A 19356-nucleotide genomic window follows, 5' to 3' on the forward strand; every position below is an offset into this window, starting at 1 on the left:
GTATGGCATGATTTGGCACAAAAGATGAACTCAGGATAGATATATTTTAATCCCAGCACTATTGGTGTGGTGTGTATATAGCCTCGGCTAGCCAATTGTTATTAGCTACCCTTAAATAGGAGGCATTATGTGACCTTTAATGCCCCTTTCAGTTATAATTACCTTATATATATTTTTTGTGTAATAATTTAAACATTAAATTTTCATATTAATTATACTTGATTTCAAGTATACTTTGGCTGTGCTTAGGTTAGTTATATGACTTTTCAAACTTCTTTTAAACACATAATAGCAACACTTCAGTGAACTATAATTATAGCATGTCATCAAGGTATCATCAAAGGAATTATGGCCAAATATTACACATAATTGTATAGGACTATTGATGAATAAAGACGCTACAAGGTAATTTCCTTCAAATTATATTACAAGTAATTTTACACAATCCATCTTTTTCTTATGTATATAGAGAAAGTTGCTACCTGAACAGAAGCACCCTCTCAAGGTTGAACTCACATTATATGTATAAAATAATGATTATTTAATCCAGAAACAGTTCATCGATTACTTCTATATGGAAGATTTCTGCTAACTCCTATTTTCTACATGCACTAAATGTTGTGCTTTAAAGGAGGAGCAGTCATTTAATGTTTTACTTGTGGAAGCTTTGTGTGGATTGGGTGATGGTGTCTAATGTACCTTGAAATGTGCCCTGAAGTAGATTTCTATTAGTAGAGCCAGAGACTTGAAGGATAATAGATCTTAGTTTTAAGCAAATTAGAAATCCCATACCACTTCAATTAATTATGAAAAAGGGGGAAAAAAAGCACATGTGAACTTTTAAGATAAAAATTATGTAGGTTTTCAATGTCTGAAGCAAAATATATTTTAATGATTGCAGGTTGTTGGCAGTGATATTAACTGAAACTAGTGGCACTCGTGATCCACAATACTATCTCATGGGATGTGATAACACAAGCATAAAAGAATTTTTCAATTATCTAAATATTTAAAAGTTAAACTTTTAGTTTTATCTGTTTAAAATATATTTTAAATTAATAAATTTGAAACAAATTATACAATTGCAAACTAAAGCTTGTGGTTAAAGTGGAAAGCCTAGCACATAAGGATCAAAATGAACTATTCCTTTTAAATTTTTTGGCATGGAAGGCAACTTAGTAGTCATGATAGAAACTTATCTTTCAAGATATTCACCCTGAAGAGAGTTGCAAGTGACTGAATAGAGGCACCCAGCTCTCACCAATTCTTCTACAAAGAGGAACAAATGCAGCAGGCATATAAGTGTATTTTTAGGTGACTGCCCATGGGAGAGCACTGGAAATCAGTTTAGGGAGAAACTGGAACCTTTTTACATTCAAAGAGACAATAGAAAAGTAAGAGAAAAATAATATTTCAGACCCGCACACAAGCTCCACAGATGGGGTAGTGAAGGGGGGAGGTCTGTTCTCTGCAGGGTAAAGGGTGAGTGAGGCCCAGAAAACTCTATCAGCATGGATGCTGGCAATCCCAGATGCTGTTAAATTACACAGTGATCATAGGCTTGCAGCCTACTTAATTAAGTAACCTTAAATCTGCACTGTAGTCTTATTTAGTGAAAGAATTTCACATTATCTCTCAACAAATCCCAGAGTGTTTTAGCCAGGAGTCATCTTGAGAAGAGACCTACTTTCTGAATTTGCACTGCTCTAGGAGTTATAAATTCAATACATCCCAATTCACTGGGTCACTAAGTAGCTGCCTCACTAACCAAACTAGGGCCAGTAAAATGACTATGACTCAAATCCACTGTGTTCCCTACACTGTACGGAATGAGTGTTATAACAAAGAAGGGAACCAGAAGATCAGAGAATTTGTCCTCTGAGACCAGAAGTATGCCCAAGTACATGTAGACTCATGCTGATCTCAGGACTAAGTCAGATGCTGTTCAGTTTCTACCGCCACTTCCCTGAACACTACACAGAGTCTCCTGTCACTAACAGTTTAGAACTTCATGGTTCTACTGCTGACCTTCCCACTGCAGTGGACTGAATAAACCTTGAACAAGGCAATGGCTCTGATTATCATCCCTACCAGGGGCTATGGCCTAAGCATGTCCAAAGAGAACCTTTTCCTAGTTCTGAATGGGTACTAGTCCTATTTGCTCCCAAAGACACTTCAGCTGGATGAGCAGAGGAAGAAATCCCAGCTATAGTCTCATTCCCAGCTATGCAGGGAAAAGGAGACTCTGAAAAGAATTTTGCATACACCCAGCTCCATACAGCAACTGGCTCCATAAAAACCATGGCTGAAAGGACTTATAACAGAAAGATAAGTCCTGGTCATTGTTTAGTCTCCAGCTCTCCATGTTAAGGAATAACCCAAGGTTCCATTTAACCACATAGAGTATATCACAAATATTTTTGCTGCCTGCATGACTGCTAGAGTGCCCCAACTCTTGCATAGACTGGGGTCTCTGACTTTGACACAGTATATACACTGCCCAAACTCATTGACCACAGCCAAAAAATCTACAGGAATATTAAATTATGGAGTACAACTGGAAATCAAGTCAACCTAGCATAACAAAACAATATCCCAAGACATATCTTCTGAAGAAAGCCACTTACTAAGGAGACCATTCCATAAAAATGCTAGAATTTCTGATATATCAGACATACAAATCTCAACATAAATAACAAAACAAATAGAAAAAAAAAAGATAATACGACAACTCCCGAAGGTAATAATTCTCTAGTAAGAGGTTTCAAATAAATAAAAATTAATAAAATACTTAACAAATAATTCAAAATTATGATTTCTAAAGAGCGTAACAAGATCCAAGATAACATAGACAGGATTTGATGAAATTAGAAGACAATGCAGAATGTAAATGAGAAATTCAGCAGGAAAAGAGAACCAAACAGCAATTATGAAAATAAAGAGCTCAATAAGTCAAACAGATAATTCAGTTGAAAGCTTCAACAATAGACTAGATCAAGTAGAGCAAAAAATATCAAACCTGAAAATCAATTGTCTGAAAAAACATGTTCAGATGGAAAAAAATTAAAAGAAATAATGAAAAGCATATTGAAGATCTTTGGGACAGTCAAGATCTTTGGGTTATTGTTAAATAATCAAATATACACATCAATGGAATATTCATAGGCTGGATGTGTATGAAACTTATCTGAGAAACACACAGACATTCATGTATTCCAGGGCTCAGGAATCCCAAATAGACATAACCAGATAAGATCTTTAGAACTACATATTAGAGTCACAGTGTCAAATGTATAGGAAAAAGAAAGAATGTTAAAATCTGCAAGAGGAAGACACTTGTTGTGGGAAAACTGGATATTCACACAGAGAAAATTGAAGTTTGACACCTCTCTCTCACCTTGTACAAAAATCAACTCAAATCTATGGAAGACCTTAAAGTAAGACCTGAAACTATGAAAATCCTAGAAGAAAACATATCAGAAGCACTCCGAGGTATTTGTATAGGTAATGGCTTTCTGGCTAGGATTCCAAAATCACAGGAATAAAAAGTAACAATGGAAAAATGAAATTACATCAAAATTCAAACATTTTCACCACAGAGGAATTAATAAACATTGAAGAGGAAACCAGTAGAATGAGAGAAAATATTTACCAGCTGTTCATTTGGCAAAGGATTAATATGCATGATATACAAAGAACTCAAAAAACTTACCATGTCTTTCCAGGTAGAAGATTATAAAATAAACAAAAATCAACGTATATCAGTCTATATATGTAGAAAAAGGAGTTCATATACTCTTGGAGGAAATGTAAATTAGTAAAGCCAGGAGGAAGAAGATTTCAAAATTTTCCTCAAAAGACTCTAAATAAAACTACTAAATGATCCTGTTATTCCACTGATGGGTATATATCCAAAAGAAGTGAAATCAGCATAAAAAGTAGATAGCCACCTGCATGCCCATGTTTATTATGGCCTTAGGTACAATAGTTAAGATATGGAATCAGTCTAGGTGACACTCCACAGATGAATGGATAAAGAAAATGTTATACACACACGGACACACACACACACACACACACACACACACACACACACTGGGATATTATTTAGTCATAAAGAACAATTAAATTCTGGTACCTGTAGCAAATTGGATGAAACTAGAGGGCATCATGATAAACAAGCCAGAAACAGAGACACAGATACCATATTATCTTTCATATAGAAACTTTATAAAAACATTCACCAGAAAGTAGAATAAGGACTGAAGGACTGGGAAGAGTGATGGAGTAGGAAGCAGACAAGGAAGAAGGTGCACACTATATGGGTATATAGAAATATCACACTGAACCCCATTAATATTTACTATTAAAATGTGTTAATAAAAATTATTCGCCTTTAAGAGTTTGTTTAGTAATAATGGAGGTCTTCACAATTTACAATCAATAAATTACTTTTTGGCTGTAGCTCTGACATGTGTACAGAATCCTCGGCCATCTCATTTACCCTATTACAAGCAGTTGTCCTTTCTCATGTGCATAAATGTGATATATCCTAAAGGCTTCCTTCTTTTAGCTTTGTCCACATGCTTGCCACATGCCATATTCAACATAGATGCCAGAGCTATTCTTTTAAAATATGTCAAATCTTGTCCCTCTTTTTGAAACCCTGCAGGTTATTGTCTTTTCATTCAGACTGAAAGAGTCAAAGTCCTTCACTAGAAAACAGAAGTTGACCTCATCTGACACTGTTACCTTTCTAATCTCACCTCTTATTACTCTGCCTAGTTCACTTTGCACCTGATACAGTAGTATACTAGTTCCTTCCATTCACAGGGCAAAGTCTCACCTGTAGAATTTTTCTCTACCTGTTTCCCATGCCCAGAACACTTCTCCCAGATATGTGTTTAAACATTTGTGTGCTAACTGCCTCACAGATCTTTTAATTTTTGTTTTAATGAGGCTTGATTCCACTCACCTATTTAATGCTGCAAAACCTTTCTCCTAACACACTTGCAATCCTGCCCCCTTGTCTATTTTTTAACAGTAGTTATTATCCTGGTGAAATATGCTATACATATGCTTTCATATTATGCATGTGGTTTATTATCTTTCTGTGCTAGAAAAGGAATACTTGTAATGATGTGATAGTAAATAGGCTTTTTTTAAAATATCGGGATTTATTTTGTTTGCACAATTTCTGTAGTGTAAATATCAGCTACTAGTGGTAATGTTTCAAAAAACTGACAAAATAACTTCTTAAATATTAAATAATCTACTATAACAAACTAGGCTTTTCCAATTCCAGCCACCAGTGAATATCTTTGTTCTGTTCCCTGATATATCCCAAGTGACTATAAAAGTTCCCAGCAGTAATTGGTACTCAAAAATTTAATGAATTAGTGTATATTAATGGAGTTGTTTGCTCTATGTATTTATTTTATTCATAACATCTCCTTAATTGGAAAACCTATTAACTTTGGTATAAAATACATTTATTTTTATTTATACTTAAATTCAAGACAAAGTGCTTGCTTTCACAAGTGTCAGATTTACACATAAATTTACACTAATGTTCAGAAATTTATATCTATTTTTATCTGTGTCTAGAAAGTAGGTCCAACATGGACCAGAAATTCTGTTCACTTATATTGAATTTACTCATTTCTAGTTTGCTATTTTGATAATTGAGATAAAATGATTAAAATAACCTTCAGTTTTTAAATTAATAAATACTGATGTATTTCCCAGTTTTCATAAAAATTCATCTCTGTATGCATTTTGTTTCCATATAAGATGCACCCACAATACATTTTATAGTCTAATGAACTACTTTACAAACCTCAAGTAGGATAAACATCTTATTCTCAAATTACCCCACATTAAAATTCTTTCATTGTTTCTTTTATAGGTTTGATAATATTCACATCATAATTATAATTTCAAACCAATTTCAAAACCTCATTTCAGAATACTTGGTCTGCATAGTGAAAATTAGCTTTTAAAACTTTTTTCAATAATAATAAATAATAAAATAAATTTTAACCTATATTGTGCTTGAGAATTTGTTTTTTGATGTTTTGACATGATTTTGCTTTTTCATACAAACTAATTTCAAGAGCATATATGCATACATATGCATATATATTTACATATTTAAATGTGAAGTCTATTTTCATTATATAAAATAATTAGCTGTCTTTTTCTAAGAAAGAAAATATCACATGACTCGAGCTTGAGGCACACAGGGCTGGAGACGCTGCAGATCCGCGACCTGGAGCATCAGAGGTGGTGATTGTAGCTCTTCAAGTCTGCAATTTAAAAAAATGGCCTCCAATAAGACTACATTGCAAAAAATGGGAAAAAAAAAAAAACAGAATAGAAAGAGTAAAAAAGTTGGAGAGGCAGAGCCTGAAGAATTTGTGGTAGAAAAAGTCCTAGACCGGCGTGTAGTAAATGGAAAGGTGGAAACATTTCTGAAGTGGAAAGGATTTACAGATGCTGACAATACTTGGGAACCTGAAGAAAATTTAGATTGTCCAGAATTAATTGAAGCATTTCTTAATTCTCAAAAAGCTGGTAAAGAAAAAGATGGTACCAAAAGAAAATCTTTATCTGACAGCAAATCTGATGATAGCAAGTCAAAGAAGAAAAGAGATGCTGCTGGCAAACCAAGAGGCTTTGCCAGAGGTCTTGATCCTGAACGAATAATTGGTGCCACAGACTGCAGCGGAGAATTGATGTTTCTTATGAAATGGAAAGATTCAGATGGGGCAGACTTGGTGCTGGCAAAAGAAGCAAATATGAAGTGTCCTCAAATTGTAATTGCTTTTTATGAAGAGAGACTAACTTGGCATTCTTGTCCAGAAGATGAAGCTCAATAACTATTTGCATTGTTTATATATATATATATATATATATAAAATCTGGGTCTTGGTTTTTTGATTTACTAGTGTGAAAAAATAACTACATTCTAATGAAAATCAAGTTTGATATGTTGGTTTTGAAAGTAGTATTAGGGAGTTGTTGGGTTTTATTTTTTTGTTTTGCATCAGTAGCACTGGTTACTTTGAACAAATAAAAGCTTTCTGTAGTTGCTTCCTTTATCAGAAAAAAAAGAAAATATCACATAAATTAATAGTATCAAAAAGAAAAAAAATGTTTTTAAAAAGAGTATATTGTATACTTAAAATTAATAGCTTAAAAGCAAAATTAACTTGTTTATATATGTAATTTAAAAGTTTTAAAAATGAAAGTAAATTGGAAAAAAATTCCCTAAGGTGTTTCACTTTTAATGTGACAAATAGTTCTAAATGAGAATGTTTTCATCTAGAAAAGTATCAGATAAATAAAAGCATATAAAGGCAAATTATTGCTGGAAACATGAAAGAAATTTTTTAAAAATCCAGATGTGGATTAGTCAAATTCCAATCTAAAGTGACACTGAGCAGTGCTATCTGTTGTTATTCATTCTTGTTTTTTTTTTTATTTAAATTGCTTGTCATAACCTTGAGTTATATTATATTCTCAGAAAAGATTGGGAATCTTTAGAACATATTTATGATCTGGAGATTAACTATTAAGGATGCTTATCATATATAACCAGAGACATAAGAAAAACTTAACAAAATCCAAATCAAAATAGTGCTTGTTGACCGAGAATAAAAGATCACCCTAGTAATATCAACTCCTGAGGAAGGCTGACAGAACAATTAAAAATTGTTTTCTCCTGGGAGAAACATACTTTAAAAAAAAAATAGTATGCACTTAGAACACTTGAGGTGTTCTTATCCAGGAGTTAACTATTATATAATTGTATGTGTGTACATCCAATAGTAAACCAACCTCTATCTTTTATTTATGCTTTTTTTCATAATTTTCATCTGTTTCACACTACTTAAAACCATACATGCATTCTTGCAATTTGACGTTTTTAATTACTAAGAGATATGTCTCTATTTAATAATTAGCTTTTTCTTTTTTTATTTCTCAAGTAATGTGGGTATTAATATCATCACATTTTTTCCCTATAGAATTTAGAAACATTTTCAGGTTTAAAAAAATCCCTTGGAAGCATTGGTTAAGATTTTATTAGTAAGACACTTTAATAATATTCAGTATTATTGAAAAACTAACTTTTCATAGTCAAATTAATAAATCCCTAGTGCCCTCTGACTAATAGAATGCTTGTGTTTGAAATTTTTAAAATCTAAGAAATTTTCCCCATTAACTGTCATAATTCTCTCACTGTTTATAACTTTTTAAATTTTCTGATTGATGAATCTTCCTATCTCTTTGAAGTTTAAACAAAGGTGACCTAATTTGTTTTATACCTCAGACAGTTTAAATCTTAGATTATCCCAAACATATGCTCCAAATTTTATATATTTACAATCTTGCCATTGAGGAATTTGTAAAATTATTGGCTATTTTTGAGTATTCCCTATGGTCTTAAAAACATAAAATCTCACACCAGCATAATAAAATAGCAGACAAATCAAATGACAGAAACATGGAAATCAAATGACAGACATAGAAATTTTCTGGATTTGGACAGTTTTAAATATATAACTTTATTTTCTTAATAACAATAAGTGATTTCATAAGCTTCAACTTTTAGCTCAGTAATTGTGTGAATATTACCATGTATATAATACATTTCTTTTTTTACTGATGGCATAAATACAAATACATATTTATACTAAATATACATATAAAAATTTACATAGAATAAGTGTATTTTATTCAACTTTTATTGAAGGAATATATATTCTTTAAATAGCTTTTGATTTTTTGTAATAGAATAGAAGTTACTGTGTGAAAATTTTTTCATATAAAACTTCAAAAAATAATTTTTAATCTAGAATTTGAAGTTACAGAAATTTTAAAAATTAGTTGTTGGTGGACCTTATTTTATTCATTTATTTATATGTGGTAAGGAAAATTAAGCCCAGTGCCTCACACATTTGAGTCATGTGTTTTAACCACTGAGCCACAATAAAAAGCCCACTGAGCCATAACCGCAACCCTAGAAATTTTTTAAAAATAAAGGAAATGCATATTTTCACATAGGTATTGCAATTATTATTATAAAAGATAAAACAAACAATGAAAAGGATAAAAAAATCATGTCAATAAATTTTTAAAATAACAATTTGAAAAAAAACAAAAGACCTGACAAAAAAAGAAGTAGAAAATAAGAATTTACCAATGTTTGACAAAAAAAAAGGAAAAAAAAAATTCTAGCTACAATTCTATATACTCCCTCAAAACAATCTAAAACTCAATTACTTCATCTGTAAATTTTTCCCAATATTTGAATAAAATATTATACAATTTACATAAACCCTTTCAAAGTACACAAAAGAATAAACATTTCCTCTGTCATAGTACTAAGACTCTAACAATAAAATCTGAATAATATTGCAAATGAAAAAAATTTTAGACTAATATGCTTGAGGAAAATAGATGCAAAATCCTTAATGATGCTAATAAATCAAATACAGCCATATATAAAAATGTTAGATACAGACAAGTGAATATTTAACAATGCAGTTTTCCTCCACATTATCCAAATGCATAAGAAAAAAAAATCATTTCAATGGATTATGAACAATGATTAATACAATTCAAACACCTATATCAATAATAATGATCAATTACTTATGAATAGAAGAAAATATCCTCAACCTATGTTACTTAAAAACATACTTATAGCTAACATGTATTGGATGATAAACTATTGAGAGCGGTGAGGAAGATGAAAAGGATCAGGCAAACAATGAAAAGAGTTTGGATTTCAGTCCAGGTCCTCATCAGGCTTTCCAACATGAGGACATCGGTTTTGGCTGGCTGAATGTCTGTTCATTTGCTCCATCATTTATACTAAATTTTGGAGCTTCTGAGCCCTCCCTTCAATCCATATCAGCTGCCACTAGATTTCTCAGTGACATCATTTGTCCTGGGGTTAAAACATCTGGTCAGGTGGTCCCCATCCTGATTTTCTTCCGTCTCCCCTTTATTGGGCCAGGACAACATAACCAGGACTTCATTCTGAGCTTGTCGGTGTGGGAAGAAGTGACTTGTTTGTGCCTGAGGGTCACACTGGAGAGCTCCATAGGTTTGCCTGGTGAAACTGCAGGCTTCAATCTGGAGTTTTAAAATGGAGTTGCTTAGGCTAAGGCCTAAGACCATCCTTACAGTGAAGTGAAGTCTAAGAATTTTTCTACCCATTCTATTTGTATGAATCTTTTTTTGGGTATTGTATTTTTTGTTGTTGTTTTTTTGTTTGTTTTCATTTTACTACAAACTCACTGTTTAGGTACTGTAATGGTTTGGAAACAGAATTTTATCAAACAACTCAAAAGTTGAAAGTGTTATGGTTTGGATCCGGAATGTCCTCTAAAAGCTCATATGTTGAAGTCTTGGTCCCACTACAGCAATGTCCAGAAGTAGGGGCTTTAGGGAAGCAATTGGAACATTAACACTCTAAACTTATAAGAGGATTAATCCTTTTGGTGATTTAATAATTTAAAAAAACCACTTGGAGGAGGTGGAGACTGTAAGCAGAAGGCACATGGACGGAGTAAATAGGTCATTGAGGGTGTGCTCTAGGGGACTATTTCTTATCCTGGGTCCCTTCCTCTCTTTTTTTCTAATTCTTGGCTGCCCTGGGCCAAACAGCTTTCCTCTATCTTTTCCATCTACTAAGATGTCTGCCCTCACTTCAGGACCAATGCAATGAAGCCAGTTGAAACCATCGGCCAAAATAAATTTTACCTGCTTCAAATAGTTTGTATCAGGCTTTGTGGTCAGAGTAACAAAAAGCTTAATAATACAGAAGGTTTGGTCTTCAATTGAGCAATGTTCAGAGATGGGGCTTTTAGGAAATGATTTGGTTGTGAAGGTCCTACGTTCATCAGTAGACTAATCCATTGACAACTTAATGATCTGAATGTACTATTGGGAGGTGGTGGAAAGTGTAGGAGATGGTACTTGGGGATTGTTGTTGTAGTTCTTCTTCTTCTTCTTCTTCTTCTTATTATTATTATTATTATTATTATTATTCTCCTTTTCCTTCTCCTCTTACTGTTCCCTCTCCTCCCTCTCTTTCCTCTCCCTCTCCCTGCCCCCTCTTACTCTTCATCTCCTCTGATTTCTGGCTGCCAAAAGGTGAGCAGTTTTCCTCCACCAAGCCCTCTGTGCTATGAATCTCTGCCTTACCACAGGCCCATTGAAGTGGAACCAGCTAACCATGGATGGAAACCTCTGAAATCATGAGATAAATTAAATCTTTCCTCCTTTAATTTATGATTCTCAGGTATTTTTGCTTCAGTAATATAAAACTGACTATCAGAACTACTTAGCTTAAGTCTACAAAAGAACTGTCTACAGATCTGTTATGCTTGTCTGTATACACAACTTTCTCTTCTCTGTGCTCTTATCTCATTTCTAGTGTTTTTGTTTTGTTTTGTTTTCTGAAAATTCTATCCTCTTATTAAAGGAACAAGTAATAATCTCTGACAAACCTATTGAAAGAATATCTTGGAACTGTATACCAATATTCTTTAAAGATGTTGAGACCCTTTTAATAAGCATATTTTAAAGAATATAAATTGAGAAAATGTAAAGTACATAAACTGTTATAAATAGGAGTAAATACAAAGCATTATTTAAGGACCAGGGATGTGACTCAGTTGTACGGTGCTTGCCTAGCATGCTTGAGGTCATGGGTTCAATCCCCAATACCACAAAATAATAAGTAAAAAAAATATAATTTATATAAATAAAAATTGAAAATATCACATCTAATAGAAATGAATAATAAAATGCTGTACTCTCTTTATCAGAGTAATTGTCTACAATTAATTGTCTATCATGTTTTGAATATTATTTAATAGCACGGAAAACTGTGCGAGTATAGTATCAAACGAAGAAGCATATAGATTTTGGGGAATGTGATGATTTAGATAATTTGATTTTTTTCTTTTCCCCTTCTTTTTTTAACAAAATACACAGCTAGTGCTTGAGTATGAAATATGCTTTCAAATAATCCCATAAGTGACAAGGAGACTTCTGTGATTAGGAATGGGGAAAGAAAAAGGTCAAACATCATATCAATCCATTACCCACACAGAGAATAAAGGAAGATTTTAAATATAGATCTAGAGTGTACTGTTAGAGTCTGTAAACAAGTCAGGATGGCGCCTGCCATTTTGCCAGAGAAATGTTAGGGTCTGTAAACAAGTCAAGATGGTGCCTGGCAAAATGCCAGAGGGAGTGGTTTGTAAAGTAACACCAGCGAGTCATTAAGTGTGGAGATTCCTTATTGGTTGACTGCTGTATCTATTTTATGTTAATTAAGATAAGCTGTGTGGAATGTATAAATACCTCTGTTGTCCTACAATAAACGGCTCCCACTCCTGCTGTATCAATGTACACAAGTTGCTCGTCACCTCCCGGTTATTTGCCCAGCCAGCCGGACTGCGGCAGTATACTACGCTCATGAGAGGATGATTAACTGCAAAATAAAACTTTGAAAAAGAGGCAGCAGAGAACATTTTCTTGACAGTATATAAGTGCTTCAACTACCTGGAGAATTTATGAGCAAAATGGACATTTTGAAACTAGGGGAATCTGTGATCACTGAGAACCCTATGGCAGGTTTCTGAGTCTACCATTATTTGTGCTTCACTAGGAGTGGAACAAGGTCTTAAAAATGAACCTTGAATTTATTATGTTCTAGATGCCTGGAAAATATAACTTCTGCCACCTCCAAGCTGCTTCACACTCAAGAAACCATTGTTTGCACATCAGAATGTGAAATGCATCTGCTGCCAAAGTCTTCAATTCTGACCCTCATTTGCATTTGACACTTCATCACCAAAAATTGTTATTTGCCCTTCTGTTGTTTTCTACAACTTCATTTTAATTACAGAACAAAAATCACATATAGAAACCTAGCTTCAAGGTAAATCAGAAGAATGTGAGAATTTAAAAGTATATTTAATTAGTTTCCAACACCTGAAAAGACACAGTGTGTTTAAATGGTGGCATGTGAGTCAAAATAATTGTTATACATCTTTTCGTATCTTCCTGTTTCATCTAAGTGTTCAAATTAGCCTATAGTTGTTCACATTATGTATTAGTCGGGGTTCTATAGAGGAACAGAATCAACAAAGATTTCGAATTAGCCTATGGTTGTTAACACTGTGCATTAGAGTTCTTTAGAAGAACAGAGTTAATAGAAGTATGATTATAAAAAGGGCATTTATTAGATTGGCTTACACAATGGGAAGCTGGACAGTCCACAATGGTTGTCTACAGGCTTGAGAGCTGGAGGATACAGTAGCTACACAGTCTAAGAGGCTGATGCCTCAGAACAAGAGGGATCAACTATTTCTGCCTGAGACCTAAGGCTTCTGGAAATTCCCTGGAGAATCACTGGCAGATTTCACTTTGGAATAGTCAAGGAGTGAGAGTGTGATATCCTCGGGCTATTGCTATAGGAATCCAGAACTCATGCAAGAAGTGTAGAGCTTTCTTCTGTTACAGCTTCCTTGTTCTTCCAACTTTTATTCCATTCAAGTCTCCAACCTATTGGATGATACTGCCCAAGCTCAGGGAGGGTCTCCACTTCAATTTGCTATCCCACATGCCTATCATTCATAGACATACCTAGAAGCCTCTAAATCTTCTGCATCTCTTAATCCAATAAAATTGACAATTCAATTTAAACATTACACACTGCTTGTATGTTATCTTTTAATATGTTCATTATATGTAAAATTTATGTTAAATGATATTGAAATATGTTTCATTGTCAACAATAAGAATCATATACTAATGTTCTTATCATCCAGCTTAATAATAGATATATTTTTTTATCTCTTTAGCATCCTTCTTTTCTCCAGCAAAAGTGGCATTTTCTGTCATTATACTTATCGTTGCTGTACCCTTTTACCAACAAGATTTTTACCTGGATCTTGTTTGTCATTTCCTTGGTTTTTCTTAGTTTCGAATCATATTGACTTATGATTGACATACATATATTTATGTTTTGAATATTGACTTTTTCATAAATAATAACTTACTCTCCTATCATTTACATTTTATGGTCTTGGAGTTCATACTTGTGAATGTATATAGTTTCAGTTGACTAATTTTTTATTACTCTACATTTTTTTGATTGTATGATTAAAAATATGATTTCCTAACCCATGAATCTACTATTGGACATTTGCTACCTCTACTTCTTAGGATTTTGCTCTTGAAATATTACTATTTTGAGTTTTTGTAGACCAAGGAATGTCTCAGGAATCTTCATGATTGATGTTGTGACAAATTTGTGGATTGTTAAACCAATTTAATGGTCATAGACCTAATTTAAAAGAATATTGAACAGGGGAAATAAATCATCATAATAAAACATAACGGGGAGAGGGGGCTATGGTCATGGCTCCATGGTAGCACACTTGCCTAGCACGTGTGAAGCACTGGATTCTATCCTCAGCTCCTCATAAAAATATAAAATAAAATAAAAGTATTCTGTCTATCTATTAAAAACTTAATGGGATATCAGTAATAAAGTTTACTCCCTTTTCATTAAAATTTATTTAATTATTTGTTTGAATGCATGTGTATGTTATTTGGAACATACAACTTTTCCCCCTGAGTTAGTAGTCAAACATTTGAATATCACTCCTAAAAGATACAAATATTCCTAGGGATGGGTTGACTTGGTCATAGCACTAGAGAATCTTAAACTGTACTAACTGTAATATATGTTCAAATTTTTTGCTTCACTATAATATATGTAAAAATTATTATTACCCCATACTTATGTTTCCACTTAATATTTGTGAATTTGTATTGCTACACTGATATACTGATAAGTTTAAATATTATTTGGTCATGTTTTTAATTAGTAGCACAATATTTTTTTGAGTTTTAATATTTATATGTTTATTTGACATTTATATTACCTTTCTTTCTTCTTTTTTTTTCTTTTTGGTTGTTCTGCGGATTGATCCCAGAGCCTTGTGCATGCTATGCTACGCAGGCTCATTAACTGTAAGCTATATCCCCAGGCAAATGCAAATATTTCCTTTTAGTTGAGTGTACTTTAATTATTTACTATTTAAAAATTCCATTGGCTTATCAAATATTTTCTTTTTTCATTTTTAATATTTCTTTAAAATGTAAGGATATCAGCCTTTAATGAATTATGTATATATATATATATATATATATATATATATATATATATATTGTAAATATATTTTCCGATTTCTGATTTACCTTCCCATCATTTTTTTGTTACATAGGTTAACTAAGTAAATACATTAAGTATTGTTGACTTCACCAGAATTTTCTTATATGGAGTAAAGTCTTCATATAATTAAAGATATTTTTTGTTAAGGATGATTTTCCTGTTATGTTTCAGTTTTTACACTTTGTACTTTTTCCCTAAATGCTTCACTTTTTCACTTTACATTTCATCTTCAATTTACCCTGTATTTATTTTTGGATGTGGTACAATTTATCCCTAATGTTTCACCTTTTTTCCCAATAGCTTCAGAATCATTAAATGAAAAAAAAAAATTCCCAGGTTGCAACTCAATTTCTGCTATTAATTTTTTTTCCATATATGTACTTGTTCAAAAATTTAGTATATATTTCTAACATCTGTCCCTTTGTCACTTCTATTCCTTTGCACTCTCAATTACTATAGCTATTTGTTTAGTTATACTATGTAGTATTAGTATTTGTTGGATTATTTTTAAACTTCAGCTTAGTTTTATTTTGTTTTTGTCATTCAGTTCTTGTTTAAATTTTTATAAGTACATGATTTCTCTGGCATAAATTTATATAAAATATGTTATTATGTTTTATGTCCATACATATTTAATATGTTACAATATACATTCAGCTTTTTTATCTTTTTATCTGGTGCAACAAAAAATAGGTATCCTAAAATGCTTTCCTCAAAACTTCTATAAATTCTGGTTAAATATGACATTTTCTTCAAATGCTAACTTGCTTTATTCTTGGACCTTCACTTTAAAAAATTAGTATTTGGGCTCGTTAGTTTCCTCATGCAATAATTTGATAAATGAAGACTGTAAGTTCATTAAGCCTTTAATTATTTAAATTACATATAATATTCTGAAGCCTAGTCTCCTTTAATAGCAGAGAACATGATTAACAAGAGCTTCACAGTTTACCTTCAGTTTCACGCAGCTCTAAGGTTGGATTTTTTTTGTTGTTTTCTTTTTTTTTTCTGTTTATTTGTTTTCAGTTTTCTTTTATCTTTTGGGAGAACCCAACACAGGAAACAACAGCATCATAAAGTCTCACAACTCTGAAGCACAAATCCTGATGACTTGGTCATTCTGTACTGAATGCATGGTCATTTCCTATGTGGCTGTTATGAAACAATTTCAGATTAGGGGGCAGTCAGCACCATTTTGTACTTTAACTACCTTCTCAAGTTTTTGCAACTAGCTAGACACATAACCCTTTTAGTAATCCATTCTCTAGCACTGCTATATATCAGTAATGCCAATTATTCATTGCACTATTACCAGGAGATATCTGGGTATGGTCTGATGTATGGTCTGATATACAGTTTTGACCAAACCATTAATCATATTGAATCTAATACAAGTAAATTTTTAATAATTCTTTGACTTGCTTTTTTTAAAAGAGATTATGAAGTATTCATTCCTTAGGTGTTATCCCTAAGGCTAAAATATAGAAGCAGCTGTTTACCATTTTCTTCCCCCATTCAGTTTTCAGCCTGTCTCAATAAAATAATAACACTATTATCCCCAACATACATTTAGCAATTTTGTGTATTTTCAGTTTATAATTTTAAATTTGAAATATAAGTAATATTTTAATTATAAAACATTTGAGGAATTGTATCTCTAACAATATAGTGGATTAGATCCCCAGGAGGGTGACTGTAGTTAAAAATTTTGCTGGATAAGTTGAAAATAACTTTTTTTATACTGCTAATTTCATAATAAAGGAGAAATAATCAAAGTTTCCAAAAAGAAAGAAAGAAGAAGGAAGAAACAGAAAAGAAAAAGAAGGGAAGGGAGAGGAAAGGAAATGAGAGGAGAGGTAAGGAGAGGAGAAGAGAGTGGTGCAATGTGGAAACCAATGTTGTACTCAGTTCTTTATGGGATGAGACATATGTCCCTTTAGGATTATCATACTGGTCAACTTTTTGTCCTTGTGGCCAAAGTAACTAATAAAAATAACTTTGAAGAAGAAAAGTTTATTTTGGTTGATGGTTTCAGAGGTTCAGACATGGTGAGCAGACTCCATTGCCTGTGCACAGAGTTAAGCATAACGCGATGGTGACAGTGTGTGGCAGAGGAGCAGGGCTCCTCTTAATACAGGTCAATAAACAGAGATTGAAGGAGTAGCTAGGGAAACAAAATAACCTCCCCAAGGGCATGCCCCTAGTGATCTACTTTTTTCCAGTTAGGGCCCACCTGCCTAAAATTACTACTGAGCTAATTAATATTAATCCACAGATTAGGTTAGAGCTCTCATAATCTAATCATTTAATCTTCCATATTAACTCAGGAAATTTTGGGGGACACCTTTTTACATACTGTAATGTCTATTACAAGTGACCTTTACTAAATTCAAATTTCTTAAGTCAAAAATCCAGAAGTGAACTAATTCGGCCTCAGCCCATTAGCCTATTTTTTTTTTCCTATTTCAAGTGCATTTAAATTTATTTGGAATAAAGATTTCTTACTGTAAATTCCCAGAATATCACAGATTGCTTTCAACAAATAAAATTTCCAAGGAAAACCATTATAAATGAGATTTTTTTTTAAAAAAAGGAGAAACATATATGAATTTTGTGTACTTGTGCTTTTAAATTTATATAAATAATTATGTTTATTATGTTTTAGGAAATAGAAGTCATAAAGCATTAAAAATAAGTATTGGAGCTAAAGGTAGAGCATATGCTGAATATGCATGAAAATCCTATATTTATTTCCCAGTGATGCACCTCCCTTGCCCCAAACAGGGATAATTTGAATAAAAGCATGATACACTTAGAGATGGATGATATAATAATGTTAAATAAAATATTATTTGGTAAGTTTAAAATAAATTATATGGTTTGATGAGAGAATGCACCACAGAGAGATAAAAACATAGAGTGCACTAAAGAGAGGTCAAAAGACATGCAGGTGAGATGGAAAGTCTATAATACATCAAACACACATGAAAATCAAAACCCAAAACTTTTATAAGAATATGGGTATCTTTATAACTATGAAGTTAGATTTAAGTTTTTCTTAAGATCTGAAAAACTAGCTTTAGAAAAAAATGTTTCTCTTCAAGGGACATCAAAAAGAAAATAAAAAGACAAACCAAAAATGAAAAAAATTATTTTAAATAAGTATGTTTTAAGTTATTATGTCCTGAAAATTTAAGAAACTGAAAAAAATATGAAATAAAAAATAATTGGAAAATTTGGACAAGTCATGTTAATAAGTATTTCATTGAAATAAATCAATGTGAATTTACAACAGGCAAACTGTTGTAACTTTATTAATAATCAGGTTAATACAAATTAAAACTACAATAAGATATACACTTAAACTAATTAGATTGACAATCCATGACGTATACAATACCATATCTGGGCAATGTATAAGAGACTTGAACTTTTAATACACTTGCAATTGGAAATGGTATTATCAATTTAAAAAATATTTGCATCAGTGCTTAATGTTGAACATGAAATACCTCTACCTAATACCATAATGATATCTCAACTGTCATTTAAAAAATATTAGTCTATGATACCTTTAAAGCATGGAAATTCAGACTTTTCAAGTCATCTTGGTAAATGGGCCAATGCAATAGCATCTTGCTGTTAAAGAAATTTGGGCTCAACACTAAATACAGAATGGTAAAGTGTGAACAGCTAAGGATGTGTGTAGTTAAGCCCAGGATGACTGTCTATACTAAGTATATACAGACATCTTTTTCTTTGTCATTATTTCCTAAAGAATACAGTAGAAGAAAAAATTGTGTAGCCTTGATTTATTTTATTACATATTATGATTAATCTACAGGTTATTTAAAATAGATGGTATGATATACATAAATTACAATTCAAATATTTGAAAATACTTACATACAAGTACTCTTTTACATAGGGACTTGAGTATTCATAGATTTTGCTGTCTACTGAGGAATGGTGTCCTGAAACCAATCCCTTAAAAATACTGAAAGATAACTGTACTAGAAACAACAAGAAGAAAAATAAAAGGAAGAAACTAAAAATTTATCAGCATAGAAGTGGATAGAAAAATC

The 19356-nt window shown here is 32.2% G+C and overlaps 1 pseudogene; it reads left to right on the top strand.

Moving 5' to 3' along the window:
- Window positions 1-6242: 6242 nt before the first annotated feature.
- Window positions 6243-6916, top strand: LOC143408640 (chromobox protein homolog 3 pseudogene; annotated as a pseudogene).
- The last annotated feature ends 12440 nt before the right edge of the window (window positions 6917-19356 follow it).

This window comes from Callospermophilus lateralis, chromosome 10 (genome assembly GCF_048772815.1).
Source record: "Callospermophilus lateralis isolate mCalLat2 chromosome 10, mCalLat2.hap1, whole genome shotgun sequence".
Lineage (NCBI taxonomy): Eukaryota > Metazoa > Chordata > Mammalia > Rodentia > Sciuridae > Callospermophilus > Callospermophilus lateralis.